The following is a 6,598-nucleotide window of genomic DNA, read 5'->3' on the forward strand; positions in this document are numbered from 1 at the left end:
TATATATATATATATATACACATACATATACACACACACATAGCGATAGATAGATAGATAGATAGATAGATAGATAGATAGATAGATAGATAGATAGATAGATAGATAGATAGATAGATAGATAGATAGATAGATAGATGACTGCAGAAAATAGACCCAGGGGAACTGCAGAGATGTGTGAAAATTCTCCAAATAACTTCTTGTGGTTTGATCCTTTCACATTATGTGTAGTGAATTGATCCATTGTTAACATAAAAATATATTACAGCAGCTTTAATTTCTCTGGTTTGCACATTAACAGAAAAAGCCTTAGATTTTCTTTGCCTGGCTCAGCATGGTCACTTTCAGGCTCAGTCAGGCAGAAAAATGTGAGTCCCACAAAAACACAACCCTTTAAGCTCACTAGGCCATGTGCCTGTGTTACCCTCAACACTAGCTCCCCCTCACTACCCTACACCCCTTTTCTCCAGTCTTATGTCATCCTCTTTAACATCCCCCCTCATCCCAGTCGATTCTCTATACATTCCCCTCATCAAACCTCTCCCTCCCAGGCAAAGAAAGCCTCCATCACTCTCTTCTGACCCTTCCTGCAAAGCAGCAAGACCCTCTCACCCATTTCCCCTCCTCAGCACCTCAGACCACCCCCCTATTGCTGCCACACAAACCCCTGGCCTTTCCTTTTCGCATTGTTTCTCCCTGGCCTCTATTGTCCAAGCAAAGAGAGAAAGTTGGGAGGGAGTGGAGGCAGAGAAGAAAAAGAGGAGAGGAGGGGGGAGAGGGGAGAATGTGCCCTCTCTGTTCTCTGGGCAGGACGAGTACACCCACATCAGGGTGTGGAAATTCCGTTGCAGCTTCCTGCTTTTTCTCCCAGTGTTTCCCTTTTTACTCCTCTCACTCATCTCTGTCATATTTTCTCCTGGCATCATGTGCCTTCCTAACTTTTCATGCATTGGAGGGCATTACACCAAGCATGTCTTGTTTGTGTGAGCAGGTGGCAACTATGCCATTTAAGGCTAAATGGTCAAAACTAAACCGTTTAAAATGCAGATATTGATGCTTTTTTAAAATGCCACAATGTTAGGAGTAAGAATATGACCAGAACCAACTCCAGGAAACATGCGGAAATTTGCAGTTTTACGGTTACTTAGGCTTGGAAGGCGTAGCAAATCATTATAAACCAAGAGCAAAACAGTCTGGAGTTATGCTTTTCTCCACCACATTTTCTCATCTGTTTTTCAATCGTATAAAAACCTGAAAAACATTGTATAACTTACTTTTTTATGACATTGGCAAATTTTTGTTTGATTTGCTGGTAACTGTTGATGAAGCAACGTAAGCATTCACTTAGAGCCATGTCTCTGCACCTGGTGAGTCTATGCCCAACATTCATTCTTTAAAAAAAACATTAAGCTGCTGTAATCAATGTTTTTATTTGTTACAGCAGCTTAAAAATTATGCAATACCAATTTACCCAAAAACAAGAAAGTAGCATTAAGGGTGACACAACATGTGGCATGGTCATCTATCATTTCTTTATCTCTCTGCTTGCTTTTCCATCCATCTTCATCCATCTTTCACCCTTCTCCATGTGAGGGCTGCGATTTGCATTCATAACATGTTTAGAGGCTGTTGTAGCTCATGTGTGACACCTGTCGTCTCCATCAATCTTCCTTACTGGTATGGGAACCGAGTTAAATCCTCAGTAGGTGCTCGTAGCTGATGTATTAACATACATTCATTAATTACAGATGGCAAGCGTACATCTCACTGGACCCAAACATCTGCACCATAGTCCCATTTGAAACTTCCAGCTGTCATTTTGTATTTTAATCACTCTGCTATATTGGTAATTTAGGTGTTGTACCATAGGCACAAATAATTCTTGTTTCTCACTGGTTTGCAGGTGTCAGATAAAACTTTATAACTGAACATGCGCGGTATATTAAACCAAAGGAAACCATTTTAAACAGAACTTCTGCTTCATGACACATTATCAGTTAATTCTCACTGTTAAAATGAACCTAATGATGGGTTAATCTTACTACTGCTCTGTTAAAAAGTGACAGGTTGAGCAGATAAATGACCACTTGAATAAGTGTGATAAAACAATATTGCCTCTCTCTTTCAGCTCATTGTTTTGGTTTTACGGCTTTAAACTTTGTCGTTTCAGTTCAGTCTCAGGGCTCTCACTGGTGTCGTTTCCAGATGGAGCAACTGCTCCCCAGCACTAAACAGCAGACAGCGACTGGCTGGGAATATAAGGAGAATCTGGAGGCTAATAGAACAAACAAATAGAGTTTCTGGTAAGTTCTGAATACAGATTGATCTATCTCACTCTCAGACACAGACACACACACACACAGACACACACAGACACACACAGACACACACAGACACACACAGACAGACAGACACACACACACACACACACACACACACACACACACACACAAAATTGGTATGTATTGTCCAGTAGGCAGGGTGAATGCCTGCACTCAGCCAATACATAGCAGACTGCCTCCACCAAATCCACTCTAATGAAGTGAGCTGACAGTTTGCCTCATGTGAGGTCTAAACTGAGCATTCACATTCACAAATGATTCATCAGTGCCATATACTTCAGTGCTGTGAATACCCAAACAAAGTGAAGATGGCACATTATTTATCCCACAGCCTTTCCGTGTATCTCTCAAGTAAATGCAGATGATTTGTCCGCCAAGGTCATCTCTGATCCTCATCTAACAACCTTAATCAGCCATATCTAATCTGCGGGGAAAGCTGTCTGAGAACACATTCACAAAAACACACACAATAACTCACTCACACACACACGCACACACACGCACACATTCAGTGGGCTTAAAGTTCACATCCTAGCAGCACTTTACTCGAAACATACACAGGGACGTTGTGTTGCATGTTAAGAGTTACCAAGTGCGTATTGGATTTCTTCCCCAGTAGGATTGTCTTTATAGATTTTTTTCAAAGGTCATATTTACACCATGACTGCAGCAGTTCCATATATTAAGACCTGCGATGATGACATGTCTCACTCTGCTTTTTATTTGTATATTTTTGGGGGCTTTTTATGATACCACAGTAGAGAGACAGGAAATGGGGAGGAAGAGAGAGGGGGAACGACATGCAGTAAAGGACAATCCGATGCTGGATTCAAACCGGGGCCAACTGCAGCGAGGACTGTAGCCTCTACACATGGGGCGCCTGCTCTACCCACTGCGCCACTCGACACCCCCTCACTCTGCTTTTAAGTTTGGGAATTACAGCATATAGTCTGTATAAGGTGAAATGTTATCAACAAATATTTATAGATGTTAACATAATAGTGGCTGAAAGGCATGCAATAACACTGCAGTGAGACACACCTGTACAAAATCATGGTTTTCAAAATTAAAGCTAAATATATCTAAGTAAAAAACCTGCTTTAAGAAGACTAACTGTTTTAGTGGCTAAAGGTTATTGGGTCTTGACCTTGCCGGCACTATAAAAAGACCCTGGGCGGAACCATAAGGATGGCAGAGCCAATAAACTATTGATAGAGTCCATTGTTTTTTTTTCCTTTTACCCCCAGACAAAGAAACTTTCTTTGACCTTCACAATCTGCCATTGTCTGGCACTTTCCGTGTGCTGGAGCCAGCAGACTGTACGAGGAGAGGACATCAGTATGAAGTCACACACACACACAAAGACACATGCACTGGTTTCTTAGTATTCTCTAAGGGATGCCGATTTGCTTCACAGTGTCCTCAAGACGCCAGCCAGACCTGAGAAAGCACGAAAAGTCCCTTTAACACACTGAAGTCCACTGCCATTAGTCACACTGATAGCACAGGAATATGTGTAAAAGTGCATGATACAGTCTGCAGAGGTTATCTTGAATGAGAACTGTTTTCAGTATAGCAATAGGATACTGGACTGCTTTGAAGAGCTGGAGTAAACGCTAAATAATTTATCTAAAATAATCTATTGTCATTAGACCTAAAATTAGCAATCTTTATCAATCATTTTAAATTAATAAAATATAACAGAACGGAAAAATGCAAATTACAATTTCCCAGAGCACAAGTGATGTCTTCACATCTTAATTTGTCCGACCAACAGTCCAAAACTCAAAATATTCAGTTTACTATCAAACATGATAAATTGAAGAAATCCTCACATTCAAGAGGCTGGAAAAAATAAACATTTTTGATTTTGGGGCTGTCTCCATATTTGTTTCAAAGAAAAGTTACATTTGATGAGCTATGTGATGCACTAGTAAAGAAATGCATCTGTACAGATCATGACAACCTAAGTATATCATGTATTTTAAATATTTCACTGTCTTCCAGTCAAGGTCTACCACGATAAGATTACATTTTTTTTTTAAGTTGTTCGCCCTCCGTTATGACATATATTTGTATTACTGCAAAAGCAAAATGAAAAACTACAGGAAAATCGAGAACAGTATTCGGATATGAATAAATAAAGACCGCCATCTTTAATTAGAGCACACATGCTTGTCTGTTGTTAAAACTGTCCTCTGGCACAGTTTAAAGATCAGCTTACTGTGTCCCAAATTCATAACTTCATAGGACTGAAATATTACTATCTGTCCTGAGATCAGAACAGGGGTATTTTACCTCTCATATCCCTCACTGCTATTAAGTGAAGCATGCAGGCTCGAAAGAAGCGTTTATGTCTAGTTATTACAAAAGTGATTAGATTTCTTATATGGCATGAAACCAGGCTTTAAATAAACCCTGTACAATATCTACTGTCTCTAATAATGTTTTAAATTCTTGAAGTATCGAAGCTCTTAAAAGACTGAGCATGTTCCTTATCCAGTTCAGTTTAGTGTGGGGGATACCTTTCTGTGCCTTTTCCATATTAGCATATTGCAGTCTTGACTAGTTTTGAAGGTCAGAATAATGGTGTATGTATTTCAGGTGGTGAGGATATACATCCTCAGATATTGTGTCCAATCTAAATCCAGTTATTCTGCATAAAAACAGTGGAAGAACGAGCCGTGTGGCAAGGAAACTATTCTTTTATCTCACTAGGGTAAAAGTAAAGGTGGTAAGAATAGCAAGGAGAGTCAAGATCAAATATGTTATTAAGGTGATCTTTCCTGCGCCGATGGGACTGAGCTGAGCTGGGGAGGGGGCTGCATCATTGGCAGGACTGCACAGACACTGTTCAGGAAATTATGTTTCCTTGGGCTGGGAGTTCGCTGATTGTTTCTATATTTGGGAAATTCCTGAGGATCATAAAGGCAAGGATCTGGGGAATGTTGTGCTAAAGTTAATTCACAATAGTAACACCCTCTGATTGGACACCTTAGATGTCAGCAGAGATAAGTCAGTGACGTCAGTTGACAAAATAATGTTTCAAAACTGTGACAAAGGTGAGTGTCTTCAAGCTCATGTACACTTTGTATAAGGCAGGAGATTGCGTGAGTTGTTCAGTGCCTGGGTGGAGCGGGATGGAAACCAATAATACAGATGCTTTAAAGGGGAACTTGAGGGTATAGCAAATTACATAATTACATAACTACATTCAGTCATATTGGACAAATCTGTGCCTCCTGATTAATGTCCAATGCCAGTATTCAGTGCCAAGACAGGAAGTAGTGTGCATGATTTGTAACCATGGCAGATAGAAAGTGTTTAGAAGTTGGGGTGGTAAGTGGGAAAATCATCCTAATTTGACATTCCTTTCTGGTGACAGGGTTGAACTTTAGCTAATTATTTTTTATTGGTTATGTTAATGGTGTACAAACCAAATTATCTAGGGATGCAGCAAAGTTGATACAAAAAAGAAAAAAGAAAAAAAAGAGAGGTCCAACAGAACAAGAAACACCCCAGATTAGCAAAACAGCAACAATATTACCCAAAACTAACTTCCTGGTTCAATGATACTTGCCAAAATTTTCCTGTGCAATGAGTGATTATTACTGACATTTCAGGCGGCTAACTTTAGGGCTGTATGTCCAAATAAAGTTGTAAGCTGGTTAAACCTTTGGTTTATTTACAGCCTCTCTGTTACTTTTCTGCTCATGTGTGTTTGCCTTCACTTCTCCTTTTCCAATACTGACAGTCGACACAGGTTTCTTTCAGCCATGACTGATTTGTAACCATAATCAAGTAATTATTTGAAACCAAACCAAGTCTTTTTTTGGTGCCTACAGCTTATCACTAATGAAGTAAGCTCAGACAACAATTCTTTTTGCAGCAGTTGTAACAGTAACAGTTTTGGAAGACAGTGACAAGTGATGTTGTCCTGCTGATAGGTTTATCAGATCAAGAAATACTTAAATGTGTCATTCTGGAGGGCATTTACTAACTATGAATTGTGCTGTTTAATTTGGAGGACCTCTTGCTGCAGATTTCAACAATTACCCTGATGAGCACAATTCATTTTAATCACTAGAGAACTATGTAATAAACCAATATTATCCTTGACATAAACTTAGCATATGAGTTGTATTAAGTCTTATTATAGCACTTGAAAACAGCTGCATTCATATTTTACAAGCTTATAGCTTGTGTATGTGTGCACATGCAGGTGTGCATGGGCTATGTATGTAATATTCATGTGT

The sequence above is a fragment of the Seriola lalandi genome, unplaced genomic scaffold (genome assembly GCF_002814215.2).
Source record: "Seriola lalandi dorsalis isolate HSWRI2012SDOR001 ecotype SW California unplaced genomic scaffold, Sedor1 jcf7180002054357, whole genome shotgun sequence".
NCBI classification, from domain to species: Eukaryota; Metazoa; Chordata; class Actinopteri; order Carangiformes; family Carangidae; genus Seriola; species Seriola lalandi.